The sequence below is a fragment of the Triticum aestivum genome, chromosome 3A (genome assembly GCF_018294505.1).
Source record: "Triticum aestivum cultivar Chinese Spring chromosome 3A, IWGSC CS RefSeq v2.1, whole genome shotgun sequence".
Taxonomy (NCBI): Eukaryota; Viridiplantae; Streptophyta; class Magnoliopsida; order Poales; family Poaceae; genus Triticum; species Triticum aestivum.
This window is the reverse complement of record NC_057800.1, coordinates 39,105,983-39,132,149: the sequence shown is the minus strand read 5'-3', so window position 1 is coordinate 39,132,149 and position 26,167 is coordinate 39,105,983. Positions and strand designations below refer to the sequence as shown.

The 26,167-nt window shown below is 43.1% G+C and overlaps 1 long non-coding RNA gene across 2 annotated transcripts; it reads right to left on the bottom strand.

Moving 5' to 3' along the window:
• Positions 1 to 4,050: 4,050 nt before the first annotated feature.
• On the bottom strand, positions 4,051 to 10,845 carry LOC123057773 (uncharacterized). 2 transcript variants are annotated; one of them, XR_006426953.1, is made up of 4 exons: positions 10,557 to 10,845; positions 10,390 to 10,483; positions 4,815 to 4,897; positions 4,051 to 4,342 (listed from the first exon to the last, which is right to left on the bottom strand). It is a non-coding gene; the product is annotated as an uncharacterized lncRNA (long non-coding RNA). The 2 variants fall into 2 exon arrangements; XR_006426952.1 differs by having other exon boundaries at positions 10,390 to 10,480.
• Between the last annotated feature and the right edge of the window lie 15,322 nt (positions 10,846 to 26,167).

Here is a 26,167-nt window from a genome sequence, read left to right as displayed (position 1 = left end):
AATCTCAATTGTCCATACCAGATTTCTAAAAGAAGTGGAAACATGCAAATCAAAGGATGGAAAAAATTTATTGACAGTCATAAGGAGGTTCTTGGAAGCAAAAGGAAGCGAAGCGCAATAATTGGAGACAGGATGATCTCCATTCTCCATAATGGAGAGTCAGGGTCTATGTTATTTTATGCTATTTTACCTTAAATAGGGTATTTAGGTCCTGCCTAATACTGATGATCATGTGCTAAGAACAATTAAGTAGGGTTGATTCGATGACTATCAAGATGATGATCGTATGACTTGTTATTAATAACGAGTAGAAGTTGTATGATGATGATTAGTAAGACTTGTTAGGATTAGTATTACTTCCGACAAACTCACTACTCGCGGTCTTGAGACTTGTAATGTTCTATCTTTGTTCGGTCTTTTGAATTCGGAGACTAATATGATGAATTGTACATTCGGAGACTAATCTTTTATTGTATTCGATGAATCTGCTGTTTATATGTTGTGCTCTCTATATTATGTGCAGTAATATGTTTTGTAACATGTGCAAATATTAAAAAAAAGTAATCCCTAATATTCATACTAGTGGCGCACCACTCAGCACACTAATGGCACACTGTAAAAAGGACTCTAATGGCGCATCATCCACTAGTGCGCCATTAGTATGCCAAAGCACATGTGTAAATATGGCCCCCTGGGAGGCATACTAATAGCGCACCGTGGGCTATACTAATGGCGCACTGCATGGTGCGCCATTAGTATACCAGATACCATTAGTAAAAAATACTAATGGCATGATACTAGTGACGCACCTGTAGTGCGCCATTAGTAGGCAAAACAGGTGCACCACTAATAGGCCTTTTCCTAGTAATGAGCCTTTGATTGATCTTGTGTTTTTTCTTTTTCTTCGCTCACTCCTCTCTTTTTTCCCCACTGACACATGTATATGCAAACGCGATTGAAGAAACTGAATTAATCTATGAGTTGGTTCGTCGATCTACAATGCACGAACGGCTCTTGATGACGTCTACCTACATGCACCTGTATAATCATGGCAGGTGTTGGTTTCGATGCGACACCAAAGATTCAAGTTTGTACCACAGATAATCCAACCATCAACAGCTTAACTCCGGGCTTGATGTAGACGCTCCATTCTCAAGCTGAGACACGGCGGCACCAGTGCAAAAATCTAATGCTTACGCTGGTGGAGGCTGCCATGGGCACCAACGATATTCCTTGAGCGTCTTGGCATTAGTTTGATACATGATTGATACCGCAGGGTCGCAATTATGGATATGAGGCCCAATTTCCTCTCATAGAGGAGACCTAAAAGATCAAAATGCTTGAAATGATGAACCATGCCGTGGTAAAATAATTTCTGATGCCTTCCAATCCTACAAAAACCATCCATGTACAACACAAGATGTACTATCTAAACATATGCACGATCTCTACTCATCAGCATCAGCATCAGAGGAGCTACAAGTCTTGGAGGGGGTCTATGCTCATATGTTAGGAATTGCTGGAGTGGAGGTATTTCACTGTATTTATCGACTCGTGTGCCTTCACGCTTCTTCACTTCTAGCACATGCGACATTCACTTGTATTCTATTTTTATTGATTTATTACTCGCATTTTATGTTAGAGCTATATCTTTTTTGCAACGTAGGTTCGTCCAGTTTGATATAATTGCACATGGTCTCAACCATGCATGTTTCATTTAATGAGCACATCATCATTGGTTGTAGACTCTTAGTGTACCCAAGATTAAAACTAATCTATTGTACTGATTATATGGTATTAAGCTGGTAAGATGTGTTGGTGTTAGGGCCTTATTATGGTGTACCATTATGCATTACAATAATTGGCAATGCTACTTCCACCTCCCTACGGTTCGACCACTGTCTTCGGATACTCCATTGCTTACCATCCTAGGAGGACAAGATAGATGAAGGCTACAACTAGCACATAAATGGCTATATTAGACAGGCCAGAAAGTGGAAACCATCTGAGTGGAGTGGTCATCAGTTGTTGTCTCAAATTCCCTAGATGAGTGATCGAGCCCGTCTAGAAAACAAAAATAGACGAGATGAGCTAGAAAAGTGCACCTATCAAAACTTCTCCTAGACGTGTTGGCACTTAAATTCGCCATGAAAACTTTACCTTTTCAAGTCAAGCATGCTTTTCATCCAGCGCCGGATTAATCTGCTTTTCTCTACACCATCAACAAATAGATTCGGATGTGGCTTAGAGGCTCGAATGGAGGCAATTTTGAAGGAGTTGGTAGCTTTGTCGTACCGTAGTGACCTTATCCATTAGGGGTTGATTTGAGAAAGTTAGTTATTTGTGCCAGTCTCTTTGTAATTTTTAAATAATCCACTAATTTGGTAAGCGGGACTTAATTGAGGTGGTTGAGGCCATTGTTGTTTACCTACTGTATGTTGTTTATTGATTAGTTTGGTCCCATTGTCTCATACAAACTTTAATAAAATTATGGTTGCCTGCATCTGGCATGCAGGATTCGGGAGGCTTCGTCCTTCCTTTCCAAAAAATAGAAAAATATAAACTATATTTTTATCCTTATAAACAATATAATTTTTATTTAGGTACATACATGAGGGAAGGATCATTTACATGGATAGTTTTGTCTATTATATTTTAACCCAAGCTTTGGTTTAATCAGACTTGGATTTAGGGTTAAAGTAAGAAACATACAAGGGTTAGCTATTTGATGAACTCTTGTGACAGTCCGACAATGAGCGAGGTCATAGAGATGCTGGAAGGATAGCTTGCAAATGCCTTCCAGACCGTTCTTCTGTGATGAAGGGCACATCCATATTGAGGATACTTACCAGTTGTCATCCGAGGTGCCTGAAATCTCTGAGGAGGATGAGTGAAAATAAGGTGTGTGTGTGATGTAATGCATGAGGTGATGCACATAGCTCCTGGAAAGCTGGAGCAATGGTCGTGGCTGTACCGAGAATGAAATTAATCTACTATGTGTGTTTCGATTGCAGAATCATGTAATAGTAGCAGTTAGATGATGGAGTAGTCCAATTGCTATATCTATAGCAGTTAGATGATGGAGTAGTCCAATTGCTATATCTATATCTATGTAATAGTAGCAGTCAGATGATGGAGTAATCATATTTCTGGAAGGCATGTATTATTTGAAAATATTATTAGGTGACTAATAGCTTGCAAAATCTTGAGTTGTATTTGAAGTTCTGTGCAAACAATTTTTTTTGCGGAAAGTTCTGTGCAAACATTCTTTTTTTGCGGAAAGTTCTGTGCAAACATTGTTAGCATGAATATAGTGGGTGTACTATGGGTGCTTGTAATGGAAACAGAAAGAAAGCATGGTCTAAGGGACGCGGAGTACTTGGTCTCTAATTTTATGTTTCAGCTGCTGCTGATCTTTAACTACTTAAAACTTTTGTACTAGTATATATGAACTTGTTCCCATGATTTTGTATGAGATGGCGACGATGGTGATGATAGCTGTGATACCTGCTCGTAGAGGAACTCACACCGTTTCAGGGTAATAGCTCGCATGCAACCTCACTCTTTCAGGGATAATTACATCTAAGAATGCCAACCCTCATGTTGTCTAGCTCCTGCGGATTTCACTATGACTGTAGGCTCGCTGTCGTCTAGTGTCGCGTCTTCAGTAGTAAACAACTGTTGCGAGAATGACGAATCCTCTGGCTCATATGAACTAACCATAATGAAGTACTCGACAGTAGCTTCCTCACTCAGGATAACGAAGTACTGAAATTTTCTGGCATTTAGTTAGTTCAGACCAAGAACCATTTTCTTTCAAGCAGGCAGGCTCAAACTTGTGCACAGTAATTTCCTGCTATTAATCTAAAAAAATAAAAGGAGCATAACTGGATCATGGCCACTTAAGATCGACAACAATGACATGCTTTTCAAACCACCGCTGAAAAGAATACACAACAATATAAGTATAGGTCATATTTACGGCTGAAACTCCCATCGGTACAAAATACATCGACTGTAATGGCATCCAAGCACAAGAACCGAGAAGAATACAGGAACTGGCAAACATATAAGTTTTGGTGATCCATGGGCCTGAACCACACATTGTCGAAGAGAAGAGCTTCCAAGCATAAGCATATAAAGAAAGAAACTTGATTTCAAATAACACTACGGTAAGCTGAAATTCCCTGGATTAGGTATTCAGAAGCAGCATCTTGCTACAGTAGAAATTGGGCTAGACTAGCATGACAAGTTTTTTCTTTTCAGATAACATATAAATAGTGCTGGCCACATTGATGCAATGGAACAAACTCGGTGAGAACTGCATCAGTCATTCCTTCATCTGGAGGAACAAACTCATTATTAGTCCAACAATATAAAGAACATCACTATAACATATATCATAGTCCTGGATAAATCTCCTAGGAATACTAATGATAGAAAAAACTTGACACTATCGTTTTTTAGGGTGGAGGAGTTGAATGCTTGATGTTTGCAATAAACCAATAACTAAATTGACCGTTAAGTTTTCTAAGGCTTCTCCACACTGCCTAAGTCCCAGCCCAAAAAGAAGGGGGGCAATCCATTGATTTCAGGTTTTAGATTATGAAAAAACTAAACAAACGGAGAACTCTGTGCATGTCCAGATAGGCATACAAACACTGTATTCACCACCTAGATATAAATTACGCAAGCCCATGCAAATGGATCATAATTTGTGAGTGCATGCTACGCACGTGTGCAAGCGAATGTTTTCATAGAAAAAAAATCAAACAATCAAAATCTCAGAAGCTATATTCAGAAGACCTTCTTACCTGTTGAATTACTAGCACATCAAAGAAGACAACCATCCTCTATATTCATGCATCATTTTCTCCATTAGATCCAATGGATGTGCCTAAAATAATAAGAATTCAAACAATTAACAACAATTCCAATGAGAAGACAAATGGATAAGAAAAGGGAACACTGAGTCAGTTACATATATGAGCTAACTTGAGCAAAATAGGTCACTTTCCATAGACTTTTTAACGGCCTTTTTACAGGCAAGAAAAGGTTACGTAACTTGGCAAGATACTAGCAATAGTAAACTACATCACATTTGTTGTAAAGTGCAAAAGATATTACTGACAACAGTATAAGTAGCTACCTCATGACTCATAAAATATATTGTCTAGAATTTTGCTCATGTAAACTCATCCCTTGCTATGTCAAGGAGACAAAAAAATATGGCTAATAAACTCAAGCGAAAAAAGTGATCTTGGGTATTCAATTTGAAATAAATTAGCCTAATTAAAGACACAAGAAATGCAATTATTTCTTGTGTGCTACGGACTCATCACTTACAGAACATGTTCATCAACTAACCATGTACGGAAAATAACTGGATTAAGTTACTCCTACAATATAATGCCCATGGATGAACAATCACCTGGTACATAGAAGCTCGTGAGAGGATAGTAGCAAACTGAATGATTGGTTTCACAAAGTCTCTTGCATTGCATCGATTTAAGTTGAACCATGCATAGACTATCACCCACAAGTATAAAAACTACATCAGCATCCTCAGAATATCCCACTATAGTTTTCTTTGCTCCTGTCCCTCTTCCAATCTGGGGAGGGAGACCAATGCTATGTATTTCAATGGTCTTTTGCAGTACCCATGTGGCAACACCATGAAAATTGACCTCCCTTTGCCACATTTGGAAGAAAGGATAAGACAATACGGCTAAGCCAACAACACCATCCCCAGCCTGAATGATCCAAATATTGCCCATGTCGAAATTGTTTGTCAAAGGAGGACCCTCAATCACAGCTAGGCTCTGCTCTTCCAAATTAAACTCCAGTATGCCCTTCTCAGGCGTAAAAAGCGGCCAATAAAGGGCCTTACCAATGAGGGTCGCAGAAAAACGACCAACAAAAAGCTGACATGGAGTTGATGTTGAGATCAGATTGTCCCATACGCCAGTCTCTGAGGAGTAAACACATGCTAGGGCTCTAGTATCTTTTGTCGTGGACACCAAGACCACTTTTATTGGACTGGAGTGGCAGCCACCGTGCACATGGCCTTGGTCACCGGCAGCACAAAGCACCGCCCCGCTAATGAATACCCCCTTGAATTTCGATGGAACAGACATGTGGCGATTCTCACCGGTGATGGGATCACACACAACGAGGTCTTCCCGCATCCAGTATTTGACTAGGACGTGGCCATGGCGGCAATCAAGAACACTTTTGGGGAAGCTGTCGTGACGTTGTAGGTCGAAGCGCTCGGGGGGGATGTGGTCGGGAGAGTCCAAAGTTGAAATGAAGGGGTTTCTCCTGCTACGAATCTCAAAGACACCAAGGAGGGGAGGCTTGCGGTGGTGGGCATAGTAGCGGCAAAGGAACCTAGGGTCAGTGAGGAGACCTCGCCATCGCTTGCAGACGGCAGAGGCACGTGGGAGGGAGGATGGTTGCGGCGCGAGGCGGAGGAGGATCTCCTGGAGGAGATCGTCGTCTTCAAGCGGGGAGGACAGCGCCATCGATGAAGCATGCGGGAGGGAGGATGCCTGCGGTGCGGGGCGGGCGAGATCTTCTTCGTGAAACTTAGGCGCCACCGATGAGGATCTCCTAGAGGAGATCATCTTCATCCGAAAGGGACGAAGACGTACCATGCTCCCCTGAAGGAGATCGCCTTTGTCCAGTAGGGACACAGGCTTCGCCGACGAGTCGTCGCCGTGGAGATTTCGATTTGGGAATGGAGACGCCGGCAAGATCTGGAAGAGAAAACAAAGAAGAGGTTTGGTGAGATCTAGAAGAGGAAACGGCGAAGAGGTTTGGCGAGATCTGGAAGAAAAAACAGGGAAGAGGTTTGGTGTTTCCTTATATATAATTTAGATAGAGGGTCAAACAGTTTTTGGCTTTTCTGAACCAAAGGGCAAAACGGTCTATTCACGTGCCACTTAACGCGTTGGATCGAAATGCCATAGAAAAAAATAAAATGACAGAGGGCCAAATAGGGAAAAATATTTTTTCTGGTCAAATAAGGAAGCCCATTTTCAAATAGGGCCAAATAAGGAATTCTCGCATAGATATTCGAGGTGCGCCGTCCCTACTCCCTACCCTGCACAATCGTCGTTGTTGGAAGGAAGCCAAGGCCACGTCTGAACGCCCGTCCCTATACCTACCAGTACATACTGGATTTTCGTACTATATATCTACCTATCCAATGTTCTACTTCATGCGACAACTCTCCACCCCAACGAACACCACTTCAATCTGCTTATACCATGGGTTTGTTTGCTTGGTTTGGTTTCAGGCAATCTATATAAATGATGCAAATTTTGATTGCAACAAAGATGATTTTTCATCCCACCGAGATTTTCCCTTTTGAAGCAGCAGCCTAATTGGAGGAGCTGCAGCCATATGAACTGACTGACGGAAAGAACCTGATGGGGAGCATGCCCAACTGAAGAAGAAACATGGCACCTATTAAATCGTTATGTGCTTCAACGGTGCATGTCCATGTTAGTTTTTCTTCAGCGTCCTGTAATATAGAGTATTACTTTTAGTAGTAGAGTCGATAGGCTGCACTTGTTCGTGAGTGAGGTTTCCTAAAACCTGGAATACTAACATAATGCTTCCAACCTATTTATTCTGATATAGCTAAACCAATGAGAATTCAGGCATGGCGACAGGCACATGTAGTTCAACATCTGGATCATCCAGATATCATTTACGTTCTGAAAAGGAGTTATTTTAGTCATTTTAATATGATGTATGTGTTCCAATCATATGGCGAATAGAAAAATTCAGTTGTACCTGATGTTTGTAATAATGAACTAATAACAAAATGGACTATTGAGATTTTTAATGCTTCTCCGCACCGACACTCCTGTGGGAAGTTAAGTAGAAGCTGGTTTCTATTGCTTTAAGCTTATACATCTTTTTTTAGTTGAGCTTTTAGATAATGAAACAGCTAAACAAAGAGAAAACTATAGGCATGTCCAGATTCTCGTGCGCGCACACACACACACATGTAATTTCAACAGCAATGTTATGTTCAACATCTGGATATCATTTACAAACTGAAAAAAGGAGCCAATTTATCTTTGCATCACCACCATTTTAATTGCTCTCTATGTTATTCTCATGTGTAAATCCCTATAGCTAAATGAGTGAGTGCATACTATCCAGGCTGGCAGCCAGATATTTCCCACAGACAAAAAATTCAAACAGTCAGTTTCACAAGCTATATGGAGAAGATCTTCTTACCTTTTGAACCATTTCAGCACATTAGCACATAAACCAGTTAATCATCCTATGTTTCATGCAACATTTTAGCTCCATTGAATACACAATTAATGGTTGTGCCTATAAGGCATAAGTCAGGCAACTAACAACAGTTCTGAGAAGACAAATGGACAAGAGAAATGAACAAGTCAATTACACATATATCACATGTATATGAGTTGACTTGAGAAAAATAAATTGCTTCTTGTAAATGTTTTGTAACTAACCTTTTGTAGATAAGAGAAGGCAATATAACTTGAACAAAATAATTAAGTTTTATAGATACTAGCAATAGTAAATAAAATCATATATGTTGTAAAATGCAGACAATAGTCAATAAATAGTATACATAGCTACCTCATAACGAAATATTTAGCTGATATAAGAAATTTTCTCATGTAAAGTCACCCCCACCACAACGAAAGTGACATTGGGTATTCAGTTTGAACAATGGAGACTAGTATTATTTCTTGTGTGCTACAGATGCACTGGTCACTTGCAGAGGATCATCATCAAGTAACAAAGAGAACTATTGGATTCAAGGAAAGTTACATTATGGCGTTGTGGTCATGGAAATCGTCAGTGGAAGAAAGAACCTTGACACTTTCCGGTCAGAAGAGAGCATTCATCTCATCACCCTATTGGAGGAAAAGGTGAAGAGTGATCGGTTGGTAGATTTGATTGACAATAACAACAATGACATGCAAGCACACACGCAAGATGTAATTCAGATGATGATACTTGCAATGTGGTTCTTGCAGATTGATTGCAAAAAAAGGCCTAAAGTGTCTGAGGGGGTTAAAGTATTGGAAGGTACCATGAAAACAGACCTCAACATAGAACATAACTTTGTTGTAACAACTCCAGCAAATTTTGGTAGCACAGGAAATGTGAGCTCTTCAGCTCCACCTCTAGCCTCAGATGTATCAGGCCCCAGGTGAAACAGACAATTATGAAAAGGTAGCCAATTAGATTGTGCGTAGGAGATTGTCTTATGTAAGACAAAGCAATGATCTGTTGTATTTTCTCAAATTATTAATATTCTTGAGTGTTGTACTGTTGTTAACCTGTAGAATATCTCAGCATTGCAAACCTTCCTCGGTCCACAACACATGAACTCAATTTTACTCTTTTGAGCCCCACCTGTAGCGCAAATCTGATTTCAGCTATCATGGCTGAAATTACTAACAAGTTGTAAAATTCCCATTGCTCTAATAAATCAGAGAAGTAAATTGGCAGTCTGAGGGACAAACTAATAAAAACAAAATCAGTTGGTATGTTAGTTACCACAAGTGCCTTTATGTTCTGCAGCATTTCCACTGGGTTTCTATGACATTAGGTGCGGCTTGTTTTCCTCAAAAGGAGAAAAGGTGTCTCAGACCTGCTGTAAGCTGTTACGAGAAAACTGTAAAATTCTACATGTACTGATACTGATAACCAAAAGTGTTGATAATTGATGATATGTTTCTTTGTTCTTGCTTCCGTTGACTGTGAGAGGATTTTGCTACATTTTCAATCCAAAGAATTCAGTTTTTTAGCTTGCAAAGCTGTGAGTAGGAGGAACTCAGATTGAAATTTTGCTTGCAAAGTTAAGGAATTAACAGTAAATTGGCAAGATTTTTCCAGTACTACACACATATATCATTTTCATCAACTAAGGTAACAATGCCAGATAGGTAATGGGTCTTGATCCATATTTCCTTGGGTTTCCCCCAATAAGGTTCTTCTAAACCTATCACTAGCCTAGCCTTTAATTAAACTACAATACATTAACCATTCTGTATGTATCATCTACCACCAGAAAAACTTGTAATCGTATTCAACACCGAGGGAGGCACTTAAAAGGACCACGTTTTCTAAACTTTGGAACAATAACCTACAAGTCAGCTTTTAACAGGTCTAGCATGCTTTTTTTGCTGTATGTTAGCTTTCTTTCTTCTGTAAGTTGGTAATGTTAGCTTTCTTAACAATACTATCCAACAAGCCAGATGTTTACGATGTTGGTATGTTAGCTTTCTAGCTGTAAGCTGTAATCATGGAGCAGATAAAGCAATGCCATTCAACAGATCATCCAGTTGTTTGCAATGTAGGTGTGCAATAAGTTGCTGCTCTTACTTTGAATTGCCATTCGTGTGATCCTTTTTTACTGAACCACTCGTATGATTTATCCCCATCCTTGCCCTTCAGGCTGCAGACTTGTCTGGCCCTGCTGAAGAAGTGGTATGTGAGGTGAGCTGTTCATCATCAAATTGTTGCACGAGTGATTTTGACACAAGATTTACCTTTGTCGACGAGGGTGGGGTGGGGTGGGGGGATGAGACCGAAGACAACGGCGGTGAGGCGGCCCCATGGCCCCTTTCCCCTTCCGGAGGCCGTTGATTAGGAACGGCGCCACTGCAGATGGGATGCGGTAGAGAGATGCTATACTAGAGAGGGGAGGATTGGCGGCGAGCAATGGCGGCAGCGCTTGCAGGTCCAGTTCGCCGGCGCCGCGGATGGGGGGCACCGCCGGCTAGTGCGCGGTCGCGGTTGAGCGAGCCCACCTTGCGCTCAGGCATGGACAACCCCGTAGCTAGCCCAGTACGCAGCTAAGCCCACCAAAAGTCTGCTTATGGAGTCCTTTTATTTCTAGAACAAGACAAAGCGAAATCCTATTTGACCCTCGTTGCGTCAAAGTGCTGGGGTTTCGCACAGCCGAGCAGCCAAAGCGTCGCAATGGGCCGGCCTGTTTGCTTTCGGAACCTTCTAGAAAGTTCCCTGAACCGGTTTTTGTTTCTTTTCCCTGTTTTCCTGTTTCTTTTGGGGGTTTTCCTGTTTTTTTCTTTTTCTTTTATTCGTTTTATGTTTTATGTTTCTTTTCTTTTTTGTTTTTCAAGTTTATTTTATTTGTAGAAACATGTTCGGAATTTTCAAAAATTGATCAAAAATTTAAAATTGTTATGTTTACAAATTTTGTTCATAAATTCGAAAACTGTTCACATATTCAAAAAAAACTTGAGTATTAAAAAATTGTTCATTTTCACATTTGTACTATTTTCTACTAGTAAGCTTGTACGTGCAATGCACGTCTCGGCTAACAAAAACAATATAATGAGTAAATGAAATAATGAGACAATGAATTTTATTTTGTAACATACACCCACTTCCAATCATGTAGTAAACCACAAAAAAGCATGCAATCAATATCACTAACATGTAACACTGCTTGAAGATTAACAAAGCCAACATTCACGGTTCATCATCCATGGTAAGCTATTAAAAAAAAATAATTGCTCACAGAACAAATGATGAGTACAATATCAGAGATAAGGAGTTACTTGGGGAAAACAGTTACAAGAAAAGCACTTCACTAGCAGTATACATAGTTGTAGTGCGAGGTAAGAAAATGACACCAACATACACAATCTAATATTAATCATAAGTACATAGACACCTCATTAGCACACATGAATGCATCAAGAAAGGACCCTGGATTGCCATCACAAGCCATTAAAACAGCATCCCAATGTTGCAAAAAGGGTCTTGACAACCATTCTATTAGTGGAGCTACAAACCATTTAAAAACAATGAACTAATCATGTCCTTCTAGAGAAAAATAAATAAAAATATATATAGGAGCCTCAATATGTTCGTTATCTTACAGTGAAGAAGCAATATAGCTGACTGCGAGGGTAAATGAAAGCTATAAGATTGTATCATCGAAAATAAAGCCCAGCCATGGTACTGATGCAATTCCAAACGCAAGGTCTCGAGCAACACTTGTCAAAGAAGATACAAATTAGCATTAGTAGTATGGTTTTGTATCATCCAGTTTGGACTTGTAAATATTCACATGTGCTCCGTTTGTATTGGGTTTCACCCGGTTTTCCGTTAATTAATTGAGCAATTATCTTCTTCTTAATTAATCGATGAGGCAAAACTTTTGCCTCCATTTCCAAAAAAAACTTGTGCCAAAAACTTTATCATGGATCGTGTATCGGAAGTTTTTCCGAGAACCGTTCAATAGAATAACTCACAGACAACAATAGCAGTCCTGTAGAATGCAAGATTGTTTAGTAAGAATACAATCCAAAATAATCTTATAATTGTACATGGTGCAATTTGGTAACTATGCAATAACCCAAAGTTAAGTTGGGGGTAGAATTATCATTGTCGATTAATTTCCCGGATCAAATAAAAATGAGTTGCCAGTTGCTTCTTCTTAAGAATAATATGCAAAGTAGGTTTCATCCACACACATCCCACCCCGCCCCATCCCCAAACCCCTCTGGTCTCTTTTTTCCTACATGGTGTGAATTTTAAAAAATCAAGTAAAAATACACCTATTTTAAATTTCGCATACAACTGTACCAATATAATGCTAATTTTACTTTTTATTGTGAAGCATACATTCTAAAGCCCAAATAGACCTGTAACCCGTATACTAAGTCGACCATTCTATTTTTGGTTAACTGCTCCCGATAAAACATAGGCATGGGCATGTAGGCAGTTACAGTCATACGAAGAAGTAAGCTGTGGCGAAATAAGCATTAGAACATTAAATTGAATGGCCTATGTATCAATCCAGGCACATACATACCTTTACAGCAGCACCAAGCAAAAATGCTGAGATCACCACAAGCTGGAACAGCAAGTAACACCATCTGCGCAATGCATTTGTGCAAAGTAAACACTTTAGTATACAGTGGATAATAATATTAGCAGCTGCGGTGCTATATATAACGGTTCAGCACTGGGCAGGGAAGATATGGGTATACAGTACTACCAAAGTAGAAATATTTTTTACATGCTGAAGAGAAATTAGAGAAAGCAAATGTGATGTGCGCAATAAAGCTTATTTTAGCAAACAAGAGGGGTTGCTGCCCACAATTTACTGTACAACATATCCAACTGAAGAAACCTACTTGTGCTGAAGAGAAATTAGAGAAGGCAAATGACTGAACTCACATAATGTGTGAGTCATTATGTTTTTCTTTTAAAAAAACTGCAACTGTTTTCTGTACAGCATCAACTCGTCGACGACATCCGCAACATGCAACTCCAATATCATCTTCTCCTCCTCAATTTTTTTATTTTTTCCTTCAAGAAATTGTTTTCTTCTTCAACTAAATTTAACCTCTCGACAATAGGGTCGGTTGGAATTTCCGGTTCACATACATCCTAGATAAATAAAATCTATGTCACGTTGGTTGGCATAATTTTCATAAACAATAAATGAACCAATAGTTATAAAGATAATATATATACCACATCCGAATCATAGACAGGACGAGGGCCGACGGGGGCGGATACCAAAACCATCGCACTATATAAGATGCAATAATAAAAGTAAGAAAATAATACAAGTATCTATGTAAACATACAAGTAAGAATATTTTTTCCTTTCAGAAAGAAGATAAGAACAAGAGGCTCACCACGGTGGTGCAGGCGATGAGCTCGGCGCGGGTGATCGACGGCGGTGAAGACGGGGACGGGGCATGACGGACCGCTAAACCTAGACAAATATTGAGGAAAATGGAGCTTGGAGGTCGAGCTTGGAGAGGAGAAGCTTAAGTAGTGTGGCTCGGGCATTCCATCGAACACCTTGTGTGCATAAGAGGTGAGCTAGAGCACCACCAAGCCCTCTCCCCCTTGGCCAGAAAAAACAGAGCAGTGTGCTCTGCTCTTACGTGAGGGGGTATATATAGGCACCTCATTGGTCCCGGTTGGTGGCATGAACCGGGACTAAAGGGGAGCCTTTGGTCCCGGTTGGAACCGGGACCAATGGTGGTGGGCCAGGAGCGAGGCCCATTGGTCCCGGTTCGTCCCACCAACTGGGACCAAAAGGTCCAGACGAACCGGGACCAATGTCCCACGTGGCCCGGCCGGCCCCCTGGGCTCACGAACCGGGTCCAATGCCCCCATTGGTCCCGGTTCTGGACTGAACCAGGACTAATGGGCTGACCCGGCCTGAACCTTTACCCCCTTTTCTACTAGTGACATCCATTTTCTGAAAAAATTGTAACCTGTCCCAAAAACTAAAGCATGTGTGGTATTTCTCTGTTAATAAATCAATACAGATGCAAGTCAATATTTCTAAAATTGGCATTTCAATAGCTTTGGGCATAATACGGTCGTGGTCTGTTTTTCCTCATTGATGACAATTATCTGCATCACTAATTTCTACAACCTCAATAAAACCTGATCTGAGTATACATAATGAAAAGGTCATCTACCATCAGCAAGGTAGTCAACTCATAACCCTGAGTATCCTGCAAGTTATGGAATGCTTGAGGAACCGTACTATCCAGAATGTAGGCTCCACAATTTGAATAGTGACTACGTTCGAATTTGAGAAGACAACACATTAAATTAGTGAAAAATCATATGCACTTCTGAATGAGCAATCTTCCATATTTATCTACAATTCCAAACCCATTGTATCATTTGGTCAAGAAGCTAGAGAGCGGAAACAAATTGCAAAGCATAATCCGGTGAGCAATGATTGCATAGACACATCTGAAAATATAAAGTGAGGAGTCTGACCATCTACCATTTCCCCCGGGAGGATGGAGCTAAGTGGGATCCTCGTATGATTCTCGTTGGCTTTCTATGTGTGTTGTAGGATGACCGGCTTGATCTAGCCTTCCTTGCCACTGAAGCTCATGGAGTTGAACCTACAGTTAAAGTCCTTGCAACTACAAAAACTCATATGGCTTTAGGTGAACCGCCTCCAAAGCCAATGAAATAGTTAATCGGTAGTTCACTACATTCAAAACAACATTGGAAAGTATTTTCAAATATAACCTAAATGGCATATACATGAAGAACCATCTTAAACTTCTCACCCCTCTTCATGTCATCTGACTTGAACTTGGAAAGTTGATTATCACATTAGCAGAGAAAACATCAATGTAGATGGCAGGAACAAAATGATGCCCCAAAATATAATTGTAGAATCCCCAAAAACATATTTCTGAACAACAAACATTTTCTTCACTTCCGTCTCATGTTCATGATCTCTCAAAATATAGCTAAATATAATAACAAATATTTAATCAACACTGGCACATTTAAATTATTTCTTCACAAAAAATCCTTCGTGTAAAGTTAGAAAGAGAAACAAAGGATACCTGTTTCAGCTGCTTTTAAAAGTATCTCTTCTTGTGTCATACATTTTTTTTCTCTCTTTCCACTTAATTTGCTAGACCATTATAAAAAGAGGGGTTAGTCAACTAAGATTAAAAAAATGATATCCGTTGGGTACAAGTTGGATGGTTGACGAAACGAATTTAACAACATTCGAAGCAAACCTTAGTGGTTTGATTTTAACCAATCTAACAACATTCACTTTTTAGATTTTCTCATGATGACAAGTGGGCTGGTTGATTGCCTAATGCTCCTCTCAGGAACCCAATCATCAGGAAAGTCCAATGTTCATCCTCTCGTTTAATCTAGTCAATTGTTGAAGCATGGATTAATAGTATAACTGAATAATTATACAATGGATGTTGATCTTCTGATATGCTTATGAGCTAGCACTGGTAACTCTCACATACATCCTTCTCTGGTCATCATCAGGATCAGGTTCCTGCAAAGGAGTTGGATTAGGAAATGGAATGATAAATTTAGTTGGAATAAATAGAAGATCAACAAAAGCTACAGAAAATCTATTTGACAGATTGGAAGGAGAAGGAGGGATCTCATATCCTCGCCAAAAACACTGTCGAATTATCACAAGCAGGGAAAGAGTACAATGACCAAACAAGGAAAAGGGGCAATTTAACAACAAGAAACAATGAATTCGGAGGAGTAATCGAGATAGTAACCAAGAATACATAGTAGACCGCTTGACTCGGTGGCTGGACGACGGAGGCGGGGAGAGGCGAGCCGAGGTGGTGCGGGCGGGAGGGCATCGGCGATGCGGGCCAACCGCCAATGGAGAGCACCGCGACGCCATGCTGCGGGCTCGGGTGTGGCCGGCCTCGTACGCCTGAGCCCGCGGCATGGCGTCGCAGAGCTCTCCGCCGGCGGTTGGCCCGCACAGGTCCACATCCCTGGCGGTGGCAGCAGCTCCCTCATGCCTCTTGCCGTCGAGGATGAGGGGCGGCGCGTAGGGTAGGGTCATGTGGGGGAGGCGACGGAAAGGGGAGGGGGTGCGTGCATCGGCTTGGTAGGCAGCAAGGTAATGGGCGTGCCGCGGTTGGGGCGAACAGATCGTGGGGGGATTTTATTACCATGGTGGGCCAAGGTATTTGCGGGCACTAAAACACGGTGGCTTGGTGTTAAACACATGAGAATCATGGGTCGTTAGATTTGGTGTGCTGACGGTGAAGATTATTTGGATCTGCTCCTCTCTTCCTTCTATAGTGGTAGTAGATAAAATGTTCGAAAAATTCAAAAATGGTATTGCTTCTAAAAAATGATAAAAATTCAAAAACGAGGGTTTGGTGTGAAATGCAAACTCGGTATTTAAGTTACAAAGGAAGTTCTCAAGAAGTTAATTAGGAGACCTGGGTGACTCTGGTGCAACGACCACCTTCAACACCGTGGATGAGAAAATGAATATTTATGTTTGCCTTCTGTAACGCCCTCGATGCGGCTATATCTCCCACGTGTCGAAGCACGACTTAGAGGCATAACCGCATTGAAAGCAATGTCGCAAGTGAGGTAATCTTCACACAACCCATGTAATACATAAGGGAGAAAGATGCATAGTTGGCTTACAATCGCCGCTTCACACAATTACATGAATAAAGCATTACATTCATCCAAATACACTCAAGGTCCGACTACGGAACCAAAATAAAAGAAGACTACCCCAAAAGCTATACAGATCCCCGATCGTCCCAACTGGGCTCCACTACTGATCAACTGGAAACGGAACAACATAACGAACACGAACTTCATCGAGCTCCTCCTTGAGCTCGGATTGTGTCACCTGCATGGTATCGTCGGCACCTGCAAACTGGTTTTGGAAGTATCTGTGAGTCACTGGGACTCAGCAATCTCACACCCTCGCGATCAAGACTATTTAAGCTTATAGGAAGGGTAAAAGGTATGAGGTGGAGCTGCAGCAAGCACTAGCATATATGGTGGCTAACATACGTAAATGAGAGCGAGAAGAGAAGGCAAAAGCATGGTCGAACAACTATGATCAAGAAGTGATCCTAGAACAACCTACGTCAAGCATAACTCCAACACCGTGTTCACTTCCCGGACTCCGCCGAGAAGAGACCATCATGGCTACACACGCGGTTGATGTATTTTAATTAAGATCAACTTCAGGTTTTCTACAACCGGACATTAACAAATTCCCATCGCCCATAACCGCGGGTACGGCTTTCGAAAGTTCAATCCTGCAGGGGTGTCCCTGTTGGGGAACATTGCAGAAAATTAAAATTTTTCCTACGGTTTCACCAAGATCCATCTATGAGTTCATCTAAGCAACGAGTCAAGGGGAAGAGTTTGCATCTACATACCACTTGTAGATCGAGTGCGGAAGCGTTCAAGGGGATGGTGATGATGGAGTCGTACTCGTCGTGATTCGGATCACCGATGACCAAGTGCTGAACGGACAGCACCTCCGCGTTCAACACACGTACGGGATGGTCGACGTCTCCTCCAAGGGCAGCACGACGGCGTGGTGCAGTTGGTGCAGCAGTATTCCGACAGAGCTTCGCCGAGCACGTACGGAGGAGGAGAGGTGTTGGGGAGGGGAGGGGCTGCGCCTTGAGTTGTGGTGTACAGCAGCCCTCCCCTCACCCCTCTATATATAGGAGGAGAGGGGCAAGGGGGCCGGCCCTCTAGGGGAAACCCTAGAGGGGGGCGGCGGCCGAAGGGTGGGGGGCTTGCCCCCCAAGCAAGGGGGGTGCGCCCCCTTTAGGGTTCCCCCCCAACCCTAGGCGCATGGGCCCAAAGGGGGGGGGGGCGCCAAGCCCACTAGGGGCTGGCTGCTATCCCTACGCAGCCCAAGTGGCCCCCCCGGGAGGGGTGGTCCCTCCCGGTGGACCCCCGGAACCTTTTCGGTGGTCCCGGTACAATACCGGTATGACCCCGAAACTTTCCGGTGCCCGTTTAACAACTTCCCATATATAAAACTTTACCTCCGGACCATTCCGGGACTCCTCGTGACGTCCGGGATCTCATCCGGGACTCCGAACAACATTCGGTAATCACATACTTGTCTTCCTGATAACCCTAGCGTCACTGAACCTTAAGTGTGTAGACCCTACGGGTTCGGGAGACATGCAGACATGACCGAGACTCTCCGGTCAATAACCAACAGCGGGATATGGATACCCATGTTGGCTCCCACATGCTCCTCGATGATGTCATCGGATGAACCACGATGTCGAGGATTCGATCAAACCCCGTATACAATTCCCTTTGTCAATCGGTACGTTACTTGCCCGAGACCCGATCATCGGTATCCCAATACCTTGTTCAGTCTCGTTACCGGCAAGTCACTTTACTCGTACCATAATGCATGATCCCGTGGCCAACACCTTGGTCACCTTCAGCTCATTATGATGATGCACTACCGAGTGGGCCCAGTGATACCTCTCCGTAACACGGAGTGACAAATCCCAGTCTCGATCCGTGTCAACCCAACAGACACTTTCGGAGATACCTGTAATGCACCTTTATAGTCACCCAGTTACGTTGTGATGTTTGGTACACCCAAAGAACTCCTACGGTATCCGGGAGTTACACGATCTCATGGTCGAAGGAAGAGATACTTGACATTGGAAAAGCTCTAGCAAACAAACTAACCGACCTTTGTGCTATGCTTAGAATTGGGTCTTGTCCATCACATCATTCTCCTAATGATGTGATCCCATTATCAACGACATCCAATGTCCATAGCTAGGAAACCATGACTATCTGTTGATCACAACGAGCTAGTCAACTAGAGGCTTACTAGGGACATATTGAGGTCTATGTATTCACACGTGTATTATGATTTCCGGATAATACAGTTATAGCATGAATAAAAGACTATTATCATGAACAAAGAAATATAATAATAATACCTTTATTATTGCCTCTAGGGCATATTTCCAACAGTCTCCCACTTGCACTAGAGTCAATAATCTAGTTACATTGTGATGAATCGAACACCCATAGAGTTCTGGTGTTGATCATGTTTCGCTCGCGAGAGAGGTTTAGTCAACGGATCTGCGACATTCAGATCCGTATGTACTTTGCAAATTTCTATGTCTCCATCTTGAACATTTTCACGGATGGAGTTGAAACGACGCTTGATATGCCTGGTCTTCTTGTGAAATCTGGGCTCCTTCGCAAGGGCAATAGCTTCAGTATTGTCACAGAAAAGTTTGATCGGCCCCGACGCATTGGGTATGACTCCTAGGTCGGTGATGAACTCCTTCATCCAAATAGCTTCATGCGCTGCCTCCGAGGCTGCCATGTACTCCGCTTCACATGTAGATCCCGCCACGACGCTCTGCTTGCAGCTGCACCAGCTTACTGCTCCACCATTCAACATATAGACGTATCCGGTTTGTGACTTAGAGTCATCCGGATCTGAGTCGAAGCTAGCGTCGACGTAACCCTTTACGACGAGCTCTTCGTCTCCTCCATAAACGAGAAACATGTCCTTTGTCCTTTTCAGGTACTTCAGGATATTCTTGACCGCTGTCCAGTGTTCCTTGCCGGGATTACCTTGGTATCTTGCTACCAAACTCACGGCAAGGTTTACATCAGGTCTGGTACACGGCATGGCATACATAATAGATCCTATGGCCGAAGCATAGGGGATGAGACTCATCTCTTCTTTATCTTTTGCCGTGGTCGGTGACTGAGCCGAGCTCAATCTCACACCTTGTAACATAGGCAAGAACCCTTTCTTGGACTGATCCATTTTGAACCTTTTCAAAATCTTATCAAGGTATGTGCTTTGTGAAAGACCTATGTGGCGTCTCGATCTATCTCTATAGATCTTGATGCCTAATATATAAGCAGCTTCTCCAAGGTCCTTCATTGAAAAACACTTATTCAAGTAGGCCTTAATGCTGTCCAGAAATTCTATATTATTTCCCATCAAGAGTATGTCATCTACATATAATATGAGAAATGCTACAGAGCTCCCACTCACTTTCTTGTAAACGCAGGCTTCTCCATAAGTCTGCATAAACCCAAACGCTTTGATCATCTCATCAAAGCGAATATTCCAACTCCGAGATGCTTGCACCAGCCCATAAATGGATCGCTGGAGCTTGCATACTTTGTTAGCGTTCTTAGGATCGACAAAACCTTCTGGTTGTATCATATACAACTCTTCCTTAAGATGCCCGTTAAGGAATGCCGTTTTGACGTCCATCTGCCATATCTCATAATCATAGTATGCGGCAATTGCTAACATGATTCGGACGGACTTAAGCTTCGCTACGGGAGAGAAAGTCTCATCGTAGTCAATCCCTTGAACTTGTCGATAACCCTTAGCGACAAGTCGAGCTTTATAGATGGTGACATTTCCATCCGCGTCCGTCTTCTTCTTAAAGATCCATTTGTTTTCTATCGCTCGCCGATCATCGGGCAAGTCAGTCAAAGTCCATACTTTGTTTTCATACATGGATTCTATCTCGGATTTCATGGCTTCTAGCCATTTGTTGGAATCTGGGCCCGCCATCGCTTCTTCATAGTTCGAAGGTTCATCGTTGTCTAACAACATGATTTCTAGGACAGGGTTGCCGTACCACTCTGGTGCGGAACGTGTCCTTGTGGACCTACGAAGTTCAGTAGCAACTTGATCCGAAGTACCTTGATCATCATCATTATTTTCCTCTTCAGTTGGTGTAGGCATCACAGGAACATCTTCCTGAGCTGCACTACTGTCCCGCTCAAGAGGTAGTACTTCATCGAGTTCTACTTTCCTCCCACTTACTTCTTTCGAGAGAAACTCTTTTTCCAGAAAGGATCCGTTCTTAGCGACAAAGATCTTGCCCTCGGATCTTAAGTAGAAGGTATACCCAATGGTTTCCTTAGGGTATCCTATGAAGACGCATTTTTCCGACTTGGGTTCGAGCTTCTCAGGTTGAAGTTTCTTGACATAAGCATCGCATCCCCAAACTTTCAGAAACGACAGCTTAGGTTTCTTCCCAAACCATAATTCATACGGTGTCGTCTCAACGGATTTTGACGGTGCCCTATTTAAAGTGAATGTAGCTGTCTCTAGAGCGTATCCCCAAAATGATAGCGGTAAATCGGTAAGAGACATCATAGACCGCACCATATCTAATAGAGTGCGATTACGACGTTCGACACACCGTTACGCTGAGGTGTTCCAGGCGGCGTGAGTTGTGAAACGATTCCACATTTCCTTAAGTGTGTACCAAATTCGTGACTTAAGTATTCTCCTCCACGATCTGATCGTAGGAATTTTATCTTTCGATCACGTTGATTCTCTACCTCATTCTGAAATTCCTTGAACTTTTCAAAGGTCTCAGACTTGTGTTTCATTAAGTAGACATACCCATATCTACTTAAGTCATCAGTGAGAGTGAGAACATAACGATATCCTCCGCGAGCCTCAACGCTCATTGGACCGCACACATCGGTATGTATGATTTCCAACAAGTTGGTTGCTCGCTCCATTGTTCCGGAGAACGGAGTCTTGGTCATCTTGCCCATGAGGCATGGTTCGCATGTGTCAAATGATTCATAATCAAGAGACTCTAAAAGTCCATCAGCATGGAGCTTCTTCATGCGCTTGACACCAATGTGACCAAGGCGGCAGTGCCACAAGTATGTGGGACTATCGTTATCAACTTTACATCTTTTGGTATTCACGCTATGAATATGTGTAACACTACGTTCGAGATTCATTAAGAATAAACCATTGACCATCGGAGCATGACCATAAAACATATCTCTCATATAAATCGAACAACCATTATTCTCAGACTTAAATGAGTAGCCATCTCGTATTAAACGAGATCCAGATACAATGTTCATGCTCAAACTTGGCACCAAATAACAATTATTAAGGTTCAAAACTAATCCCGTAGGTAAATGTAGAGGTAGCGTGCCGACGGCGATCACATCGACTCTGGAACCATTCCCGACGCGCATCGTCACCTCGTCCTTCGCCAGTCTCCGCTTATTCCGTAGCTCCTGCTGTGAGTTACAAATATGAGCAACGGCACCGGTATCAAATACCCAGGAGTTACTACGAGTACTGGTAAGGTACACATCAATTACATGTATATCGAATATACCTTTAGTGTTGCCGGCCTTCTTATCCGCTAAGTATTTGGGGCAGTTCCGCTTCCAGTGACCCTTCCCCTTGCAATAAAAGCACTCAGTCTCAGGCTTGGGTCCATTCTTTGACTTCTTCCCGGCAACTGGCTTACCGGGCGCGGCAACCTCTTTGCCGTCCTTCTTGAAGTTCTTCTTACCCTTGCCCTTCTTGAACTTAGTGGTCTTATTGACCATCAACACTTGATGTTCTTTCTTGATTTCAACCTCTGCTGACCTTAGCATAGAAAATACTTCAGGAATGGTCTTTACCATCCCCTGCATATTGTAGTTCATCACAAAGCTCTTGTAGCTTGGAGGGAGCGACTGAAGGATTCTGTCAATGACTGCCTCATCAGGGAGGTTAATATTCAGCTGGGTCATACGGTTGTGCAACCCAGACATCTTGAGTATGTGCTCACTGACAGAACTATTTTCCTCCATCTTACAACTATAGAACTTGTCGGAGATGTCATATCTCTCGACCCGGGCGTGAGCTTGGAAAACTAGTTTCAGCTCCTCGAACATCTCATATGCTCCGTGATGCTCAAAACGCTTTTGGAGCCCCGGTTCTAAGCTGTAAAGCATGCCGCACTGAACGAGGGAGTAATCATCAGCACGAGACTGCCAAGCATTCATAATGTCTTGGTTCTCTGGGACGGGAGCGTCACCTAGCGGTCCTTCTAGGACATATTGTTTCCTGGCAGCTATGAGGATGATCCTCAGGTTCCGGACCCAGTCCGTATAGTTGCTGCCATCATCTTTCAGCTTGGTTTTCTCTAGGAACGCGTTGAAGTTCATGTTGACATGAGCGTTGGCCATTTGATCTACAAGACATATTTGCAAAGGTTTTAGACTAAGTTCATGATAATTAAGTTCTAATCAAATTATGAACTCCCACTCAGATTAGACATCCCTCTAGTCATCTAAGTGTTACACGATCCGAGTCGACTAGCCCGTGTCCGATCATCACGTGAGACGGACTAGTCATCATCGGTGAACATTCTCATGTTGATCGTATCTTCCATACGACTCGTGTTCGACCTTTCGGTCTCCGTGTTCCGAGGCCATGTCTGTACATGCTAGGCTCGTCAAGTTAACCCTAAGTGTTTTTGCTGTGTAAAACTGTCTTACACCCGTTGTATGTGAACGTAAGAATCCATCACACCCGATCATCACGTGGTGCTTAGAAGCGACGAACTTTAGCAACGGTGCACAGTTAGGGGAGAACACTTCTTGAAATTGTTGTAAGGGATCATCTTATTTACTACCGTCGTCCTAAGTAAACAAGATGCATAAAACATAATAAACATCACATGCAATTATATAAAGTAGTGACATGATATGGCCAATATCATATAGCTCCTTTGATCTTCATCTTCGGGGCTCCATGATCATCTTGTCACCGGCATGACACCATGATCTCCATCATCATGATCTCCATCATCGTGTCTTCATGAAGTTGTCACGCCAACGACTACTTCTACTTCTATGACTAACGCGTTTAGCAATAAAGTAAAGTAGTTTACATGGCGTTCTTCAATGACACGCAGGTCATACAAAAAATAAAGACAACTCCTATGGCTCCTGCCGGTTGTCATACTCATCGACATGCAAGTCGTGAATCCTATTACAAAGAACATGATCTCATACATCACAATTCATCATTCATCACAACTTCTGGCCATATCACATCACATGATCAATCGCTGCAAAAACAAGTTAGACGTCCTCTAATTGTTGTTGCATCTTTTACGTGGCTGCAATAGGGTTCTAGCAAGAACGTTTTCTTACCTACGAATAACCACAACGTGATTTTGTCAACTTCTATTTACCCTTCATAAGGACCCTTTTCATCGAATCCGCTCCAACTAAAGTGGGAGAGACAGACACCCGCCAGCCACCTTATGCAACTAGTGCATGTCAATCGGTGGAACCGGTCTCACGTAAGCGTACGTGTAAGGTTGGTCCGGGCCGCTTCATCCCACAATGCCGTTGAAGCAAGAAAAGACTAGTAGTGGCAAGTAAGTTGACAAGATCCACGCCCACAACAAAATTGTGTTCTACTCGTGCAAAGAGAACTACGCATAGACCTAGCTCATGATGCCACTGTTGGGGAACGTTGCAGAAAATTAAAAATTTTCCTACGGTTTCACCAAGATCCATCTATGAGTTCATCTAAGCAACGAGTCAAGGGGAAGAGTTTGCATCTACATACCACTTGTAGATCGAGTGCGGAAGCGTTCAAGGGGATGGTGATGATGGAGTCGTACTCGTCGTGATTCGGATCACCGATGACCAAGTGCTGAACGGACAGCACCTCCGCGTTCAACACACGTACGGGACGGTTGACGTCTCCTCCGTCTTGATCCAGCAAGGAGGAAGGAGAGGTTGAGGAAGGCAGCTCCAAGGGCAGCACGACGGCGTGGTGCAGTTGGTGCAGCAGTATTCCGACAGAGCTTCGCCGAGCACGTACGGAGGAGGAGAGGTGTTGGGGAGGGGAGGGGCTGCGCCTTGAGTTGTGGTGTACAGCAGCCCTCCCCTCACCCCTCTATATATAGGAGGAGAGGGGCAAGGGGGCCGGCCCTCTAGGGGAAACCCTAGAGGGGGGCGGCGGCCAAAGGGTGGGGGGCTTGCCCCCCAAGCAAGGGGGGTGCGCCCCCTTTAGGGTTTCCCCCCCAACCCTAGGCGCATGGGCCCAAGGGGGGGGCGCCAAGCCCACTAGGGGCTGGCTGCTATCCCTACGCAGCCCAAGTGGCCCCCCGGGAGGGGTGGTCCCTCCCGGTGGACCCCCGGAACCTTTCCGGTGGTCCCGGTACAATACCGGTATGACCCCGAAACTTTCCGGTGCCCGTTTAACAACTTCCCATATATAAAACTTTACCTCCGGACCATTCCGGGACTCCTCGTGACGTCCGGGATCTCATCCGGGACTCCGAACAACATTCGGTAATCACATACTTGTCTTCCTGATAACCCTAGCGTCACCGAACCTTAAGTGTGTAGACCCTACGGGTTCGGGAGACATGCAGACATGACCGAGACTCTCCGGTCAATAACCAACAGCGGGATCTGGATACCCATGTTGGCTCCCACATGCTCCTCGATGATGTCATCGGATGAACCACGATGTCGAGGATTCGATCAAACCCCGTATACAATTCCCTTTGTCAATCGGTACGTTACTTGCCCGAGACCCGATCGTCGGTATCCCAATACCTTGTTCAGTCTCGTTACCGGCAAGTCACTTTACTCGTACCGTAATGCATGATCCCGTGACCAAACACTTGGTCACCTTGAGCTCATTATGATGATGCATTACCGAGTGGGCCCAGAGATACCTCTCCGTCATACGGAGTGACAAATCCCAGTCTCGATCCGTGTCAACCCAACAGACACTTTCGGAGATACCTGTAATGCACCTTTATAGTCACCCAGTTACGTTGTGACGTTTGGTACACCCAAAGAACTCCTACCGTATCCGGGAGTTACACGATCTCATGGTCGAAGGAAGAGATACTTGACATTGGAAAAGCTCTAGCAAACGAACTAACCGACCTTTGTGCTATGCTTAGAATTGGGTCTTGTCCATCACATCATTCTCCTAATGATGTGATCCCGTTATCAACGACATCCAATGTCCATAGCCAGGAAA